Source organism: Canis lupus, chromosome 31 (assembly GCF_011100685.1).
Source record: "Canis lupus familiaris isolate Mischka breed German Shepherd chromosome 31, alternate assembly UU_Cfam_GSD_1.0, whole genome shotgun sequence".
NCBI lineage: Eukaryota > Metazoa > Chordata > Mammalia > Carnivora > Canidae > Canis > Canis lupus.
Window position 1 is genome coordinate 22672726 of NC_049252.1, and position 21031 is coordinate 22693756.

Below are 21031 nucleotides of genomic sequence, written 5' to 3' on the forward strand. Positions count from 1 at the left end.
CAAAAATATTCTAATAAATATTAAGAACATACACACTAACTTGGAGATGAATTTAACTTTATTCGATGGAATTTTATCTAAAGTATTATAGAGATATGCTGCTATGGTTTATTTCTTTGTTTCCTAACTATGTCTGTCATGTCTTATCCTAGAAGTTGGTTAGTGGGAACTTGAGCAGGGGGAAATACATTTTGATTTAGCCAGAAAAAATTATGAGTGAATTGGCCATAATCTGAAACACTGCCCATCAAATTTTACAAAGGTGTTTTCAAAAACTAAACTGTCCCTTTGGAAAGAGAGCAAAATAAAGTGCATCTGGAACCTGTATTTGTTTTGTTTGTTGTTTGACAAATCTTCCTCCTATCTCAGATTCCTAGAACAGAAGCAGTAACCCTCAAGAAAGCACTTTGATTTTGGAGTCCATCAATTTCTTACCCTATCAAACATATGAGACCCAGAGCTTCAGACTCTGGGTTTAGAAAAGACTCTACAGGGCACATAATGGAACACCAGCAGGGCTCGTGGAGCCAGGAATGTATGTGATTTCAGAGAGAGATAAGTCTTTGTTCTACCTTAGGATAGTAAGATCATTAACTAACACTTCCGTGAAACATGTTATAATCCAAACACCATATTATGCCCATGCATGTACAAATTTAATACATCCTTGAAAAAAAATAATACATCCTTGGAGTACTCTTATCGTCTCCCTTGCACAGATTAGGAAACTGAGAACGGAGGTCGGGTAATACTGCCCATGTTAAGACAGAGTCAATGTAATGCAGCCATTTCACTTGAACATGAGCATTATTTCTCCAAATATTTTCCTCCCATCCACTGCACTATCCTGCCTCTGAGATAATATCGCAAGTGATGGAATTGAGAACACATCTTTGGAAACACCTGTTCCCAGCAGAGGACTGATGGACTCCGCATCACGCCACAGAGCCACTTACAATTCTGGACAGATCCTGCAGTGATGAAGACAGGAAGAAACCAGGAAGAACTGGACGTTCCCACCAAGCCAAAACTGGTGTCACTGCAGTGGAAATCCAGACAATCCATGTCATATGAACTTCATTAGCTCAGAATGAATAGCCCTTTGAGACGTGACCTACCGCATACAAAACCTCTTCCGAATCTTGCCCAAGCTTCCCTACGTCACCAACAAGAATCCAGAAAGGAAACTCCAGATTAAAATTAGAGCTTTCTGAACCCATCCATCATTTTGTTATACTTTTTATCATTCTCTTCTATTTTTCTCCTTTCTCTTCTCTTCAAGATGGTTTGTGTCTTTCCAATTCTCTTTCTTTCCAAAGTCCTTCTCTCCTTGGACCTATTGCTAAAAAATATTATTAGATGTGCTTTTCCACATTGGAACTGTGGGAGGGAGACAAGTCAGAAGAAAGTGTCCCGAGCTTGTCTCTTTTCCTCATAGCATTTCCCTTTGCAATTATGATGATGATTTTTAACCCTATTCTTTCCGTGACTGCTTCCTCTGCTGGTCCCCCACTTCTGTCTATATCCCACCTTCAGAACTTAGAACTTGGAGTTTTGCTTGAGAGAGGGATTCTGAAAAACAGTTTATCCACCAACATTCAGGTAACAAATTCAGTAATCAAAAAGCAAACATAAATAAATTAAGCTTTCTAGACATAACTATATTAGGAAAGTTCAATGCAAAGCACATACATCTCAGCCACGTGACAAGCTTGGTAATTTCTCATCAATCACAGCCATTTGGATACACACTTAGGGTATAATTTCAAAGAATAATTCTGTCAGAAAACAACTGTTAGTGGGAGAGGTGTTTGGAAAGCTCCCTGGGAGAACTATGCATTGCTCTCTTTGTTAGCATGCTGCTCTAAGCCTTAAGGTATCTATTCAGATTTCTTTCCTAGGAATTTTGTCTTTTGTCTACACAGAGATTTTTTTTCTTCAGCTTCTACAACATTTGATACGTAATTCTAAAGAACCACATGTTTTATAACTGTATTTGGAGAATTTCTTCAGCCTTTGAGATTTCCACCACCTAATTGCAAAATTAGCAGCCATTCCAACTGGAATCAGATCATTCTAGTTTACCAGGACTTATTAGATGTCAGAGTGATAACGATGAGCTTACATTTGAAGAAAATATACATATGAAAAGAGAAAAATTTATTCGCTTGGATGATTTGTGATTTATGTGTGCAACTATAGGCACTCAGGCAACTCAGACACCTGAGTAACTCAATTTTTTATGGCTCAATGAACATTTTCTTAGGAAAACATAGCTACAAAATTCCATTTTATGTGCAAAACAATAAGTACTGACATTTAGAATTTCTTTCTCAATCCATAGGAAGCTTAAAATTGGATGGAGTTCAACTTCTGTGTTTTGTAGGAACACAAAATAAAATTTCTAAAGGAATTAGACTTCACCCACTTAACACCTCAATTTCTTTTCTTTCTTTCTTTCTTTCTTTCTTTCTTTCTTTCTTTCTTTCTTCTTTCTTTCTTTCTTCTTCTTCTTCTTCTTCTTCTTCTTCTTCTTCTTCTTCTTCTTCTTTTTTTAAAGATTTTATTTGTTTGATAGAGAGAGGAAGAGAGAAAGAGAGCACAAGCAGGGAGAGCAGCAGGCAGAAGGAGAGGGAGAAGCAGGCTTCCTGCTGAGCAGGAAGCCCAATGCTGCCCTATGTGGCAGCTCAATCCCAGGACCCTGGGATCATGACCTGAGCTGAAGGCAGATGCTAAACTGATTGAGCCACACCTCAATTTCTTTTATTTATTTACATACTATGTGATCTTGACTTAAAATTTGAAATTTTCAATAGTTCTATTTGAAATTGCTGCAGATTTTTATTTTCAAATATAATTTCACCTAATTTCCCCTTTAGAAGCATGATTCATAGAATTTTGGTTTTATAGACATCAAATTCAGAATCAAATAATTATAATCAAGGCTTGAGTAGTAACATACCTCTCTGAACACACCAGTTTCTAAATGTATATCAATATTCTCAATATAATAGAATATTTTAATATTGTGAATGCAGAGGCTATAAAAGAAAGAATTCTAGTGTTTGAAGAAACATTTAAAAGTTAAATTACAAAATAAAATAAAATAAAAGTTAAATTACTGTAGAAATTGCCTCTTGCACATTTTGACCAAAGATCACATGGCTTCTTCTGGAATATTTCCAGAACCTCACTACTTCACAAAACAGTTCTAGTCGGCAAGCCTTTTCACAGGACTGGCCGCTAAATTTCTCTATTTAGTCTATATTCTGCTCTCTTAGCCAACCCAGAATAATCCTAGTAATTTTTTACAAGATAATTCCTCATATATATTCTATTCTCTATAAAATTCCCCTTTACTGAAGTCCTAATAAATGCAAACTATGGATAGAGTAATGCAGTGTCCCTGGTGGCTGAGGAGGGTGGAGAGTTCTGTGGTGAAGCAAGGGGAGGGACCCATGTGGGCGTCAGGCGGAGCCTTGGTCAGAACTATAAAGTGGGAAGCTGATGCTGGGTACTACTACTCCCGGACCGACAACGTGAAAAGTTGTGATATCACCGTTGAACCATCAGCTTTGAAATTTAAAACCAATGGAGATGACTCAAGAAACAGTCCAAAGAGTTCTTCTAGAACCCTATAAATATTTACTTCAGTTATCAGGTAAACAAGTGAGGACCAAACTTTCACAGGCATTTAATCATTGGCTAAAAGTTCCAGAAGATAAGCCACAGATTATCATTGAAGGGACAGAAATGTTGCATAATGCCAGTTTGCTCATCGATGATAGTGAAGACAACTCAAAACTTCGACGTGGCTTTCCAGTGGCACACAGCATCTATGGAATTCCATCTGTCATCAATTCTGCCAATTATGTATATCTTCTTGGCCTACAGAAAGTCTTAACCCTTGACCACCCAGATGCAGTGAAGCTTTTTACCCTCCAGCTTTTGGAACTCCATCAGGGACAAGGTCTAGACATTTATTGGAGGGATAATTACACTTGTCCCTCTGAAGAAGAATATAAAGCTATGGTGCTGCAAAAGACAGGTGGACTATTTGGATTAGCAGTAGGTCTCATGCAGTTGTTCTCTGATTACAAAGAAGATCTGAAGCCACTACTTAATACACTTGGGCTCTTTTTCCAAATTAGGGATGATTATGCTAATCTACACTCCAAAGAATACAGTGAAAACAAAAGCTTTTGTGAAGATCTAACAGAGGGAAAGTTCTCATTCCCTACTATTCAGGCTATTTGGTCGAGGCCTGAAAGCACCCAGGTGCAGAATATCTTGCGCCAGAGAACCGAAAATATAGATATTAAAAAAAAATGCAAACTATGAAAACTAAAGACTTATGCTTTCTTCAGACACATTGTATCTCTAAATTATATTTCACATATTGAGAAGAAAAATTAAACTAAAGGTCAGGGATAGGAAAACATTAGAAGAAAATAAAATGCATATTTGTTTTTAAGGGTGAATTTCCTAATTGATATTCGAAGTACCTCACACACCTAAGTCCAATATTTTATAACTTAAGAGCTTCACTATAATATTAATATAATCTACATGGTTTTTAATACTTCCCCTTTTAAAAACATCCAGCGATAGGCTTTATTCAAAGTAAAACATCTTCCATTATTATTTTTATCTTTATTGATGTTACATGAGACACGAATGGCTCATCCATTGTTCTGTGAAAATGATTTCTTTTTGAGATGCGAGGATTTGTTTGAGTTTAAAAATAACAAAGCTAATCTTAAAGAATATAATAGATTATTCTATTGGCTTTGCTAAAACAAATGGAACAATAAATTACTAAGGATGTACATTGTTATTACTGAACAAAACATAAAGTTAATGAGATGTGTCCTTAACAGATAAGGATGGCTCTCATGACATTAATGAATTTAGAGTTTAGTCTTCTGTGTGGCAGGTTCTCATAGCTTTGTTTTGATTTTGTCACTACTTTCTTATGAATTATCCTACTTGACAGGTAATTATACATAAAAGTATCCCCTGACAGGCAGTAATCTAGAAATGTAATTTTTGTATCTTTTATTTTTAAAGGGTGGGCCCCTTAGATCATTTCCTTCCAATGAGGTAATATTATGAGAAAAATTAATGTTTTTCCCTGGCTTTGAAATGTACTGGTCTCATATTAACACTGATTTAAGTCATTAACACTAATTTAAGTGATTAACACTAATTTGAGTAATGTATTATTTACATTGTTAGCAAACTTGATAGCAGATGGGCTGTTTGAATTGATCTAGAGCGTTGAACCCACGTCTTTTTCTTCTTTTATTTTGATTTTCCTTGAAAATCCTTTTCTATCTTACACAAACTTATCTTTATATTTCCTTCACTTGTTTTTTACGAGTTCCCTAACGTCGATTGATAACGGTCATAGGGTCATAGCCTGAACATTACGCTTGTTTATATTTTGTTTCACGTTTGTAATTAGCCCATGATTTACATAATAGTTCCCAACCTGAGTCGCCTTGGCCTTAGCAGTCAAGTTGGCAAAGGATATTATCAACAAATTACTCTGCTAGAAGTAGACGTGCTCAGTTTGGGCCAAATTCTGGCCGTCAGTTTCTGCTGCACACAACTCTAGTGTCAGCTCCTGCCTTGTTTTCTTACGCACAATTGCCGTGGAAATCAGCATTGATGCAACTGCAACTGAGCCTGAGTGCCCAGGGGAGGGTTTGGCCTGGCAATCACCGAAAACAGAACTGGGCTCAGGATTTGTTTAAATGGAGTGCCTCATTTAAAGGAAAGGAAGGAGGAGGGAGAAAATAAAGAAAGGAAACGTCTGCCTAGTTTTGGGTTGCCTGACAGAACAAAAAGCTTGGATCCTTGTGTATAAAACAAATGAATGTATTAAAGGAGATACTGTGATATTCTATTAAAACACAGAAAGTCTACATGACAAATGAAGTTGCTTAAGACGAAACACTACCAGAGACGAAGGCCAGCAAATCAACAATTTTATACATTTCTTATGTGTTTTCAGCATTGCCTTAAACCTATTCGAGGTCTTCCTAGATTCCCTTCCAACTCCACCATCAGCAAATGATGGATTTCATCCAATGGAAATTCTCTCATTCGCTTCTCTCTTGCTCACAAACTGTCCTGAGCTTTTATTTTCCTTTCTACTGCAGAATGTGAAAGTGTCTCTCTTCTTCAGCAGGGCTCACCACTTGTTGGCTCTCTGCTTGTGTTCTGTCCCCAATCTTCTAGGCTGTAGCTGTCCTCTTTATCCTTGTCCTTTTCTTTTTAAAATCTTCTTCCCTTTTGCTTTGTCTTTGGATTTTAATTAAGATTTTGACTGCTAGAAACAAAGATTAATGAGGATAGCTCAAGAAAAAGTAACGTAGCCCATAATAATATGAAAGTAGAGGAAGCAGAGGCTTTATGTGTTTATGTTTATGTGAGAGCAGAACTGCTGTGAGTCCGCACCATTGACTTGAGAGGCAAGAGGCCATGAATCTGCCTCTTTGTCTAGTGTTCCACCATCATCTTCCTTCACTTACTCTTTCTGTGCTTCTTTTTTTTTTTTTTTTTTGAGATTTTATTTGTTGGGATCCCTGGGTGGCGCAGCAGGTTAGCGCCTGCCTTTGGCCCAGGGTGCAATCCTGGAGACCCAGGATCAAATCCCACATCAGGCTCTAGTTGCATGGAGCCTGTTTCTCCCTCTGCCTGTGTCTCTGCCTCTCTCTCTCTCTCTCTCTCTCTCTCTCTCTGTGACTATCATTAATAAATAAAAATTAAAAAAAAGATTTTATTTGTTTATTCATGAGAGACATAGAGAGAGAGGCAGAGATATAGGCAGAGGGAGAAGCAGGCTCCATGCAGGGAGCCTGATGTGGGACTCGATCCCGGGTCTCTAGGATCACGCCCTGAGCCGAAGGCAGACGCTCAACTGCTGAGCCACTCAGGTGCCCCAAATGTACACATTTCTAACCAGTGCCACATTCAGCTTGAGATCAAAATTTAAGGGGGCATCAAAAAATTCAGTATCCAAGAGAAATCATGTTTTAATGCAATAATATTAAATCAAAATTAATGCTAAAAATCTGTGGTGAACAAAATATCAGAATGTTTTATTGGTTTTACCTTTTGTTTCAGGCTCCAATATGGCCTGTCAAGACACTGGTCACAACTATTCCAGCTAAAAGAAAATAACATTTAAATAAATAAATAAATAAATAAATAAATAAATAAATAAATAAATAAAAAATAACATTTTGCCCTCTTTCGTTCCAGTTTTATTTCTCTTGTCTTTCTTACAAGTTAAGTCTATTTCCTTGAAGTAAGTTTATTTTTCTTGAATCTGTTTTGGAATAGCAATATTTGGAAATTTAATTCTGTGTGGTTACCAGTGACTTCCTAATTTAGAGCAAATTGGGCGATTATATACAGCCAAGATAGATTGTATCTATCACAATAGATACACTGATGGTTCTTGCTAAAACTGGGAGTACAGATAAAAAGGCGGGATGATTCACTTCACAGGAAAAGCATAACGGTTTCAGAATAATCATATAAAAAAGTTTTAGGTCATCAGAATTAAGTTCAGTGCAGCTAAGAAAAAAACATTTTTCTCCTGTTTTGTCCTTTTCCCCCACTGATCACCCTCGAGCAACATCCATGATGTTGACTGGCCCCTTCTTGTTGAAATCACTTCTAGGACACCAAGTTCACAAGGTTGTCTCCTACCTCTTCGGCCACAGTGCTTTTTCTCTTCTTTCCACTGCTTCTTTTTCTTCTTGCTTCCTCAAGTAAGATGAAATGCAACTCTCAGTCCTCAGAAATACTGTTTGTCTTTTCCATTATCATGACAGTTTCATTGACCCTCACAATTCCATTTTTATTCCACCAGAAAACACTCTGGAAGGGGGAGGTCCCTCAAGAAAATACATCTCCAATCCTGGATTTCTCTAAAGCTCTTACATTTGTCCCTTCATCTTTAATCCACTTCCACCCTTCATATGTAGCCATATAACCACACACCTAGGCCTAGTATTTAGGATATAAAAAATGACTGTGTGGTTAGTTTCCAAACCACTCTTCTTTGTTTTGTTGAAAGATATCAGTATTTTCTTTTCTTCAGAGAAGCTAATTATAAAGTTTCATTTGGACATTTCTTAAAGGGAAAGAGTATGTTAAATGTATTGTTTGCTAAAGGTCCTGAAAATGTTATGAATAAAAAGACCATGATAGGAACCTTCACTTTCTAACAGACCCATTATCTGGTACAGGAATATGAATTACAAGCTTATTACCTTGAAGAAACTAATGGTCATTTGTAAGGATTTGCCTTGCAAACCTCACTCTTTTGCTAGTTTTTAAACTGTTTAATTTGAAGAATTTCAAACCATGTAATGTATACAAAATAATTTAAAGAATTCAATGTGCCCATTACTCAGCTTTAACAATTATGGACTCATTACTAATCTTGTTACAATTCTACTCCTTCCTACTTCTCTTCCATCCCAAACCAATCTTTTGATCTATTTGAACTTCTCTTGCTTTGTGGGTCCACTTTGCGCAGCCCCCTCAATGTGATGCAAGTATTGCTCATTTTATCACTCCTTGGCTTCAAACTCCCAATTTTAATAATGGTTTCTTCCAACTGTCCTGATGTTACATTTAATAATAGACCCCACTTAGGCATGATCCTTGCATCAGCAAGCTCTCCTTTGTAACAAACCATCCCAAACTTAGGAGACTTAGATCACAGCCATTTTATTTAGTTCTTGATCTCATCCTTTCTCAAATCTAGGATATGCCTCACTGTCACTATTCTGCTCATTGCACAAAATCAAAATGTAATTTCACTTTCCAGCCATGGGCTGGTAAGAACAAGGACATCAGAGTTACATTTCTTTTTGTTAGAAATTTTGCCGGAGAATAAAAAGAATTACTTGATCATTTGGGATGATTTTGTCTAAAGTTAATTTTTAGGATTGCAGAAAAATGAAAGTTACAACACTCTCAAATTATCTCGTGACTTTGAAATTGATTGCTTTGGGTTTTGAAGCGACACTCTCAAATTATCTCTTGACTTTGAAATTGATTGCTTGAGTTTTGAAGCAAAAGCACTACATTTTCAAGCCATTTATACTGGCAGGCCCATTTCTTTTTCTTTCTCTTAACTTTCAGGTCTCTCATCCATCCACTGCTTCCTTTGCTCTACCCAAGGATCACTAGTGTTGAGTTTCCTATTGACATAACCTTACACATGTTCCAGTATATAATGAGGAAGAAGATCTCTCATAAGAATCAGAAATTAAAAAGAGATATAAAGGAAATAATGTACATAGTTAGGTTCAAAGCTTCGAGTGTTGTATTAGAAGGACAGGCAAGATAAAGATGTGTTCTTCCTCTCTGTTCTATTGCAGATATGGTAAGGTAGAGCTATGTTTGCTTTGGGCACAAGAGGATTCTTGTCTTAACAGAAGTCTTTAGGGCATGGTGGGATCTGGGGTAAGGGGTACAATAACTGGTTGTCCATGTTTGAATATCATTTAGCCTTTAACAAGGATATTTTTATACTTAGGTATTGTCTTTTCTAGCTTGTTCACCAGGTTGAGAAGGAAAAATGTCAGGAGGAAGATCATACATTCTATCTAAAAGTAGTATGTGTGTGCTAATCTTGTTTCCACATACATCTGTTTTTCTCAATGTTCAATAAATATTTTTGAGTTCCTACCATGGACCAGGCAATGGAACTAGGACAAAATTGGGAGTATGGCAATGAATCAAGAGTAAGAAATGTATTCTTTAATGAGGCTCACATTTTAAAGGAGCTTGAGCATATAATATATTAATGGCAATAATTGCTAAAAAAATACAAAACATGAAGGGGAGCATCAAGGGGGGCTTTCATAATGGAAATTAAAATAACTGAGAAGATGATGTATGAAAACAGAACTAAAGAAGATGAGAAGTTAGTGATGCAGACATCTGGGGGAGACAGAGGAAGAAGCAGGGGCAAAAGACCTGAGGGAGGAACATGCTTGGCTTTTTAAATGCTTCCTATAGCAACTGTAGCTGTAGCTGAGTGATTAAGGAGAGAAAATATAGAAGGTGAGGTCAGAAGAGTAATGAGAAGTGTGGTCAAATCACATGAATCCTCATTAGATATGGTAAGAACTTTGGCTTTTACTTGTAATGAATTAGAAAGGAGGATTTTGAGCAAAGGAGTGACAGGATTCTACTTACACTTTAACAGGATCATTCTGATTTCAAGACTGAAAATTGAGTGGAGTCAACAGTGGGGAGAACAGAGATAGAGGCTGAGAAATCCATTTGGAGGCTATTGCCATAATCCATGCTGGCTTGGACCAGAATGGTGTCTGTATAAGTTGTAACCGTGGTTGGGAATGGAAAACTCTGAAGGCAGAGAACATAAAATTTGCTGATGATCAATCATGTGTGGAGTGTGTGAAAGAAGTGAGAAGTGAAAGTTGGCTCCATTGATTTTAGACTAAAGACGTGGAAGGTGGGACTGCTATTTTTCTGAGGTGGGGGAGACTATAGAGCTAGCAGTCTTTGTCTTTTTGTTTTTTAAAAGATTTTATTTATTTATTTATTTAAGAGAGTGAGAGTGAGTGAAAGAGCACAAGCAGGGGTAGGGAGAGGGATAGACAGACTTGGTACTGACTGAGCACAGAGCCTGACAGGGCTCCATCCCAGGACCCTGAGATCATGACCTGAGCTGAAATCAGGAGTCAGATGCTCAACTGATGGAGCCACCCATGTGCCCCATATTTGTCTTTTTTTTTTTTTTTAATGTAAGGATAGTGGTGACAAGGGAAAGGAGATAAGGAGCTCAGTTTTGGACATATTAAATTTGGAATATTTTTAGACATTCAAATGGAAGTATCCAAATGGTAATTGGATATAGGAATCTGGAGTTCAGAGGACAGCTCTAACTTGCAGATATAAATTTGAGAGTCCTCAGCATAATGATGGCATTTAAAGACAGAATAAAACCAGAAAGAGAGTTAGTCAAGACACAAAAGAGGAAAGGTGCAACTTTTATAGGTTAGAGATAGGAGATTGAGAAATGGCAGCCATTAGGTAGGAGAAACATCAGGAGTGTGGTTTCCTGGAAGCCAAGTGAAGACATTCTTTCAAGGACAGAGGACTGGATTAAATGTCTCAAATGTTCCTGATGGGTAAGAAAATAGGGACTGTGAGGTGATTTTTGGCTTGTCTTTTGAGTCACATCTCTAGGAATGCTTAATTAAGGGCCAGAGACTTGAGAGATGAGGATAATTTGGCTATGCATCTGTCTCTTCTTCTGGGGTGTAAATTCGCCTCATAAGACTATGTGAAGCTGCATGGGGATCTCCTCTCTCCATCACAATTCCATGAGGGGCCTTCCAAATGTCAGTTCAGGTGGATGGCTTTCTCCTAGAAAGAACTGTCCTCTGGGGATATATGATTCTCCATTAGTGTTTCATGACTGTGAGGGATAGGATCTCTTCCAGGGCTTCTATACAACTTCTCAACCACCACAGCGGACCTCAGGACTTTGGGGAGATAAAAACTTTTTCATCAGAGAAAGGGTATTTTTATAGCTGTTGTTAACATTTTTAAAGCATTTAAAAAGTGGCTAAAAAGTAGTTCCAGACTGAAAGCCACCTCTTTATGAAGGGATAGCCACAACAACAATGGAGACTGACTGGGTAATGACCAAGCTGCTGTCACAGTATTTGAAGGGAACAAGGCTAGGCAGGGATATAAAGAAGCAGCTGGGTTTTTTTTTATTGCTGTTTGTTTGTCTTTTAAAATTTATTTGACATATGACATTGTGTAAGTTTAAGGGGTAGGGCACGTTGATTTGATATATTTATATATTGCAATATGATTGCCATTGTAGCCTTAGTTAATGCCTCTATCATGTCCCATATTTATTATTTCTTTTTTGGTGGGAGGAATAATTAAGAGCTAGTGTCTTAGCACATTTGATGTTTATAACACAGTATTATTGTCCATAATCACTCTGCTGTGCATTAGAGCTCCATGACTAATTTATTACTAGTTGCAAGTTTGGATCCTTGAACAACATCTTTCCTGTTCCCCCATCCCCTGGTAATCGTCATTCTGCTCTCTGTTTTTACAAGTTCAGTTTCCTTAGATTCAACATGTAAGTGATATTATACAGTATTTGTCTTTGTCTGACATCGCACTTAGCATAATGTCCTTGCGTGTGAGTGTGCGTAGTTGGAGGAGGCTGATGGAGAGGGGTTATGAAGAAGTAGTGGGAAAGCTGCCAAAAGAATTCTTTCTCTAGAGATAGCTAGAAAGAGAACATAAATAAATACAACAGTGATTCATTCTTTGTGATGCTGTAAACCTTGTCCAGCAGGCCTTATTTACGTAGGAGAGGGGCCTATGATGACTCTGGTTGTTTTGAAAACGTAGAAAAGCTATTGGATCGAACCCTTAATTTGGCTCAGATTATCAGTCCCTAAAGGTTGTCAGTTTTATTTTCTTTGGGAAACTTTAAAAAGAAAACAACATACTCTTAGGACAGACAGAAACTAATATGAAATGATGGGCAATATCCAGAAGCTGGCATTTAACTTTTCAAGGAAATGTTTATCAAACCAATTCCTAAATCTGCAAAACACATGGTGTTCCTAATTGAAGATCTCTGAATGAGGACATATGTCTCTTATTCGCCCAAATAAATCATATGCAAACTATATCCTAATGGACATTGTGTTTTTAATAAAATCATCTTTGGCATATTCTATCTCTTTCACTCTCTCACTCTCTCTCTTTCCGAGCATATATGTCAAAGATTAGAGAATATTTTGAAAATTTTCTGTAAAAATAAATACAGCATATATTTCCATTTGTTGGAGAGTATCTCTATGAAACTATGCCAGAAGTAGATCTTGGAATTTGCACAAATAAGGAATCAAATCAAGAATTGCGAATGCTTTCTTCTATTGACATTTATCCAGTGCTTTCATGGCATAACATTTAAAAATGAGAGCTTTCCTTCTAGCAAGCTAATCAAAAGATGTCCTTTCTTTTCTCTAAATCCCTCCTTAGAACAATACCAGATTTTGAGAAGAAAAAAGTCACAAATGTGTGTGGCTGAGCACTCATTGATGTACTGATTTAGGGCTGCTAGGGCAGTACTTGCCTTCCTTTGGCCGAGTCTGGAAATCGGACCTTACACAGCAGTTCAAGAAAGGGCTCCAGTGGCTGGAGGCAGAGCTCCTCTTCCAGGAAAGAAGCACAGCAAATACTGGCGATGCATTCCGCTCTGACTTCGTCCAGAGTTGCAAGATGAGTCTATAAACACGGAGTGCCTGCTATGGCCTCTTCCTACTCCAACTATAAACTGAAGTTTGAAATTCCACCTTACAGATCGTGTTAAAAATGTAAAGAGCAGGGGGTAATTTTAAACTTCGAAAAGCTTGAAAACTTTCTTTCTTTCTTTCTTTCTTTCTTTCTTTCTTTCTTTCTTTCTTTCTTTCTTTCTTTCTTTCTTTTTTACTCCTTTTTTATTCTTGTAGGTCAGCTGCTACCAAGATGTGCTATCTCCATTGCCTAAAAGAGATATACACGCTTCCAATAAAGAGGGACCTGGGAATCAACAGTCATTTTCTTAAGTTTTATAAGTTGTCACTTATTTGTGTGCGTGTGTGCTTAGTTAGCATCAACCTAATTAGCTGACATAGACTTGCCCACAGATGCTAAGACAGCTACACAAGTAAACACACAGTTCACCCCAACACAGATTCATGCACTCATCACATGTGCTCACACACACACACACATCCTCCACAGTAAGGTTTCAAAAACTCCCATCTAGCTCTCTGGCCTAAGTGATCATTGTTTTTCCCCTAAAGTATCCCTGGGAAAGTATGTCATCTCCAGGGTCAGACTGGGTCACTCAAGGCTGCTTCCTTTTGCTTTTCTGCTATTTATTAATACTAGTATGTACCCAAAAGAATCTACAAGAATTGGTTCAGTCCATGTAGAATGTCCAGAACAGTGCCAGTGCTCGAGAAATATCACTCACCGTCACTGGAGAGTGTAGTGGCTTCATATTGTCGCTGTAACAGGTCACTATAAACTTATGTGCTTAAGACAACACAAAGATTGTTATCTTCCATTTTCGCAGGTCAGGACTCTGACGTGGATCTCAATGGACTAATGTAAAGGTGTTAGCAGCGCTGCTTTCCCTCCCGAAAGCTCTAGGGAAAATCCAGTTCCTTGCCTTTTTCAGCTCAAGAGACCACCCACATTCTGTGGCTCACAGCTCCCTTCCTCCATCCTCTAAGCCAGCAACGCTGCATCTCTCTGGCCTCTTCTCCATCCTTATCTGACCAGAGCCAGGGGAGGTTCTTGGTTTTATGAGGACTCACGTGATTTCATTGAATCTGCTTGAATAATCCAGAATAACCTCAAGGCCCATAACCCTAATCACATCTACAAAGTCGCCTTTTCCTTGTAAGGTGACAGATTCATAGTTTAGGACACGGGCAGCTTTGGAAGGCAGGGCATTATTCTGCTTACCACCGTGGGAGGTAGAACTGATTATAAATCTAAATGGAAAATGTATCTTTAGCACACTGTCTCATATCTTTCTATCCATTCATTGCTCCATTAAACATTGTGCTATAATAGGCCAGGCCCTATGGTGACTGTGTCTGGGTCCTCATGGGGTTGGCAGCCCCATAGAGCTGTGCCACCGTCACAGCCAAAAAGGTGCAGCAAATTATTGTAAACTAGCCTTTGCTATAGAGTAGATAGAGATATACAATTATAAGATCCAGATACTGCACATTCACTTACTTGTTTTTTCAATCACTCAGCAAATATTTATCAAGTGCTTAGCATGAAAAGGCCACTCCACAAAAGGAAATCTTGATTTCTGACAAGCTTTCAAAGCTATGAGCTATGACATCATCCTCTCTCAAACAAACCAGCCATTATAAACATCCCAGAAGAGGCTTTATAAAGGCTTTTCTAGACAAGAGTTCTTAACCTAGGGCATATGCAGTGGCTCCAGGAGTCTGGGACTTCCTGGCAAGTGCATGCCAACTCGGACATGTCTGTGTGTCTGTGTGTTTGGAAGCAGGGCAGGGGAGAGGGGTCACTGTTTGGATCCAGTTCAAGGAGGAGTCCACATTCCATCGAAGGTTAAGCATGACGCCTCCAGTGTATGAGTTCAGGGTGTCAGAGATCTTCCTGCTTTGTTTCCGCATCTGGCACAGATAGCTTCTCCACGGGACCGGGTGAATGGTGCTTGTTAACACCTCTTGGTGTTACTGTGACAGCATCACACTCCCTCCTTGTCTGATGAATTCCCTTCTGTCTCCTTCACTATTACAGTGTGAACAAGCACCACCACCTCAGCCTAACCACCTACCACGTGACGAAGGAAGAGTCAGAGGTAGACAGGGAGAACTTGAAGAGGAGCTCTGGAGGCTCCTTTGCTTTTCTGACCCCGGAAAAGGGCCTGCATGAAAGTCCTACACTGTCATTATCGAAATCCCATTATGTATTATAAAGCATGCATGAAAAGAAGTGATCAGAAAAGAGACTACATCCAAAGTAAGCACCTATGTGTCCCACGTTAAAAACAACAACAACAACAACAACAACAACAACAGCAACTGAAAAGAGACGTAAGTGAAATTCTATTCTTCTGCATAGATTGGGTAAAAATCACTCCTTTCAACTGCCCCCTTTCAAAGCTGCAGATAGAGACAAGCATTGCTTCTTTCAGAGAATACACTTGATTCCTGTAGGTCGAGGCCAGATGTGGGTGGTTTGTTCTGGGCTCACATTTAGGAATGCCTCTAATCCAGACTCTCCAGACATACTGCCCGAGTTACGTATGCCCCGCTCCTTCCCTCTGTTTCTGAGAAAAGCGTGAGAATAGAACATGCAGTCCCCTTTCTGGATATTTCAGTTGTCCTATATGGAAAGTGCTGTTGCCCATTCTGGGCAGCCCTTCCTTCCCCCATCAGAGAGCAGGAGTGGCAGCAGACCTGACTGCCTTTTTTCTTTTTTCTTTTCTTTTCTTTTCTTTTCTTTCCTTTCCTTTCCTTTCCTTTCCTTTCCTTTCCTTTCCTTTCCTTTCCTTTCCTTTCCTTTTCTTTTCTTTTTAAGATTTATTTATTTGAGAGAAAGGGAGAGAGAGAGAGAGACAGAAAGAGACAGAGAGAGACAGAGAGAGGAGAGAGAGAGAGAGAGAATGCAAGTGGGGGAAGGAGCAGAGGAAGAGATTCTCATTCAGACTCCCAGCTGAACAGAGCCTGATGAGGGGCTTGATCCCATGACCAACTCATGAGATCATGGGATCATGAGCTGAAACCAAGACTCCAGAGCTTACTGCTTTGTAAGAGCCTGTCTGGCTCTTGGGGCGCTTACCCCACGGAAGTCCAGAAGGAGGTGCGGCATGTGATGTATTGTATGGAGACGTGCAGGTGCGTGTGCTCATACACGTTATACAGAAGTTATGAGCTGAGCCCATTTATAGCGTTGGTATGTATTTTTTGCTGCTTCACTTGAGTTCCCTTGTCTCCGCTTCCCCGTCTCAGGCTTTACTCTATTGTTCATCACACCTCTCCCCTTAAACCCAACCCCGTCTACTTGCATTTCCTGAACATGTCCTGAGCAGATGCCATGTTCTTTGTTTATTTTATGGCTTAAGCTTCACTGGGCTGGTATCAGATACAGACAGAATGTGAGAGATAGGAAAGTTAGATGACTATATTGTCAGGCTAGAGCTTAGTCTCTAAGTGAGCTAGTTGAAGAGGATGAACACGATCAATTTGTAGAATAACCATGACTTTACAGTGTGACAAAAGGAAAAGGATGGGTTATATCCTGCATTTTGGGTGGGGGGGGAGGATGGGGAGGGGCAGAGGGAGAGGAAGAGAAATAATCTTAAACAGGCTCCATGCCAGGCACAGAGCCTGATGCAGGACTCTATCTCATGATCCTGAGATCAAGACCTGAGCTGAAATTAAGAGTCAGACCGTTAACTGTCTAAGTCCCCCAGGCGTCCATAACCTGCATTTTTAAATTAGGAATTGAGAGTCTTATTGGATGAATCACTTTTATAAAGGACTTGGGACCCACTCTGTGATCTCTCCTTCCTATCTTCCTCTGCCACCAAGATCACATGGCCACATATGATGTTACTTTCATTTTAGCTGATCTGGAGAGTTTTCAGAAGACTGAGAAAGAAAAAAATGCTAATTTGGGAGTTTGCTCAACATCATCTAGTTTTATAATTCATAGAAAATGGATCTGCGCAAATGGTCAGATAAATACACAAGCAGGTCAGGGTCCCACGCTCTGTTCAAATTCTGTTTTCTCATTAGTGGCCTTCTCATGACAGAGCCCTGGAGAAGAAATGCATTTGAGCAAGTTTCAAACATCACAACATCTGCTATGAGCCAGAGAGAGACTTCAGGAGAAAACTACTGGGAAGCAAGGTTGCAATTATCTCAAATTAAAAGCAGTTACAATGATTAATTTAGTGTCCTGCGCATCACAGCCTCAGGACATCATGGAAAGCTCCAGTGATTCATTACCATTCACATGTTCCATTGGAGAGACAAAACTTCTCAAAAAAAATGCTATGGTCTTAAATTTTAAAATCCTTTTTCCTACATGTTCAATTCTTGATTTGAAATACTAAAAGTAAAAAGAAAAAAATCTCAAGTGAAACTAAATGCCTTGGCAAACCAGCGATTATCAAAAGAGAGAGAGAAAACGATGAGAATTTTTACAGGCGCTGTTGGGGAGAATTATGCAACTTCCCACCATGCAAACTTTTATAATTGTAACTTTTGATACCTTTTAAGGAGAAAATACCATCAGCCTGCAACTTGAGAGGTTTTATGAGAACCATGAAGGGGCTTTCCCTTCACTCACATCTGTCTTCATTTGCTGGGTGTATGCTGTAGATTTCATGCTGGTTAGCTAAATCTAAGAAGTCGAAGACTAGCTTAAATCAAACAAATGAATAATAAATTCCTAGGCTAGAAATACTAAAAAAAAAAAAAAAAAAAAAAAAAAAAAAAAAAGTTACACGAGAAGAGAGTTACACTCAACTCTATGGTTTTTCTTATTTGTGTCCATTGTCCCAGTAGTAAATGAGGAAAAAGATCAATATATGCAAATTTATAGGTATTAAGTGGGGGATCTGGGCTTACTTAAGTGGGTGAGAAAAAGGATTCTATTTCAAATGACATTGTTAAGTATCTTCACCACATTTATGTTTCTAAGTAGCTGGATGAATACCTTAAAGACTGTTTTTGTTTTGGTTTGCTTATATTTTTGTTTCTGTTCTTCAGTCCTTTCCATATCCAGGCAGTTAGTATTACGGAATCATAGAAACTTTGGTTTTATGATGATTTCATCAGGATCTTTAATAATCACTTCTTGCAGATAATCATCATTACAAACATTTTATTTGTTCATTGATATTTATCCAACAACTGAATTTCTTAAAATGCCAATATCTCCAATAAGAATTCATCTGCTACCACTGGATGCATGCCAGATTGAGAGTCAGAACCATGTGGTGGACACACAGAGTTATCTTTGGTGAATATGCCAAAGATTTTAATCTTTCATGTATGTTTGACTTTTTTTCCCCAAATTAGACTATACTTAACATGCTAACTATTAGAATGAACACTGAAAAATTGAATCAATTACCAATCTGTCAGATTTCGGGTATCATGAAGATCCAATCCCACATTCCTATAGATTGAAGGCATGTTTTTGTGGGAAACAGACTAGAGATTTGTGGCTCTGAAGCCATTAAGTTTGAAGATTTTTCTTGAGAGGTTATCATTTCCTTGTAGAAACAAAGTATCATTTAACATATAATTGGCAATGGGATTTGAGTTTTAGTTTTATGATTGTGTGTGTTGCTATTATTTTTCCTATTTTATTTAGTTTAATATTTTAATTATTGAATTAACATACATTGTTGTATTAGTTTCACATGTACAACATACTGATTCAACAGTTCTCCGTATTACTCAATGCTCACCATGATAAGTCGAGTCAGGTGATTTTTATATTTAGTATTAATAGTGTTATTCATGTTAAATCAAACTAATATGTGCTCAATTGTAAAATATACAGTTCTCTATTTGGCATAGCACAGCTTTAATTCTGGAATTCAAGTAATTTCTTAGAATATTTCTAAGATTCAACAATTACATTAGCAATAATACAAAAATACAAATAAAACAAAAAAAATATAAAAAACTGTCCCTAGCTCTGCCCCACCTCTACTACTCCTTCTTCCTTTATTCTTCTCTTCTCTCCTTATCCCTCTTTTCTTCCATCCAGTTTTAGCAAACCTGCTCCTTCATGGCTTTGTGAATTGGGAAAAATTTTAGTTTTCTTCTGGAGCCAATTAACACTTCTTAATTTAACAGGGCCTAGTAGCAGTAGAAAGTATTGTGCACCTGCCCTTACTTATCTGTGAATGTATTTGAAAAGTTGCTTTTGTAATAGTGCATGACCTCTTTTTCATTTCTTTTCCCACCTTGCCTTATCTTACTATTTCATGTTTTCCCACAAAAAGTCTTTCCCTAACTTAGCAAAGAATATTTCATGAGGAAAAAAACATAAAGGCAGAGGAGAATAATGAGTTTTGGAGGGGTATACTCTGTCAAATACTCTTTTTATCTGTAAACATTAGTTCTGAGATCTTCCAAATTTTAGAATCCATTCTTTTATTTCAAATATGGCATCTTTGCACTTTTTTTTTTTCCAAAATGACCAAATCAGGAGTAACCCTGTGGACATCTGATGCTGCTCAAGAGTCTCTTCACAGACCCTAAGGTGGGAAATTGTGCCTCCAACTCTTTGGCTTCCTTCCTTGTGGTAGGAAGCTGAGCTCCTACGTCACACACTTAGGATGCCTATTTAGTTAAGCAAATTACTGCTAAGTAATCTGAAATATAATGGTTTAAAACAATTAACATATCCAGTCATGACCCACCTAATTCATCCAACTTTAGTCCCTGGTTTAATATCAAACCAGTAGGGAGGACTTAACACATAAATAACAGATGAATGAACTGATTCAGAATCACTCAGAGAAATAATTTTGGGGTACATCTAAGTGGTTCTGGCCCTAGGGAGCCTAAGCTGTTGGGTGACACAAAATGAAATATTAACTGAATATCTAGCATCTTCTACAAAGCTGTGTGTACGGTGAATGCTCCATGAGCATTTGATGGATGAATCTCATTTCCACTCCCACCGCATCTTAAATGTTTTTGGTCTTTTGACTTGACTCACCTTTGGTTTGCTCCGGAAATTGAATCTAGTAACTCCTGCCAAAAAGGAGGGGCAATATTCAAAATATTTATCGGTTGGTACAAGGAGTGCCCCAACCAGTCAGCATTGGTGCTGGCTATGAACAACATGCAGAACCATAGGGGGCTTGCCCACTAAACTCAGCCATGCCCACAAGTCCCGCCATCTCAAATCCTGGAGGCTCAGCAGTCTCCAGTCTAGGAGCCTGCCTTTGCTTGCCACAAGAAGACCTAGCCTCTAAACACATGTTCTTTTCTTCTTCTCTTTCTCCTTCTCCTTCTCCTTCTCCTTCTCCTTCTCCTTCCTTCTCCTTCTCCTTCTCCTTCTCTTTCTCCTTCTCCTTCTCCTTCTTTTTTATCCAAACATCTTAGAAAAATTCTGGGGGAATTTGTCAGAATCTATGTAATCATCATTAATTTAGCAATTCTCAAAGGTAACTCAGAGTTCATCCAGCTGCAGTTTATTCCATTGATCACAATAATCCACCCCACCCAGAACTTTCCTCATGAAAGGAATCTTCTTGGAGTGGCCATCTGGATCCTATTATCCTAATCAGAGTGTGTGGAGCATACAAGGTGCAGACGCTATTTCCACTGGAGAGTCAGACTCACTGATTCTTGGATGTGCCTTTTCCTTTTCTCTTACCTCTCTCTTTCTTTTATCTCTTCTGAATGGGCATTTG

The 21031-nt window shown here is 38.4% G+C and overlaps 1 pseudogene; it reads left to right on the plus strand.

Annotated features, from left to right (window-relative positions):
• The first annotated feature begins 3446 nt into the window (after positions 1–3446).
• LOC100686075 lies at positions 3447–4341 on the plus strand (annotated as a pseudogene).
• Positions 4342–21031: the final 16690 nt, after the last annotated feature.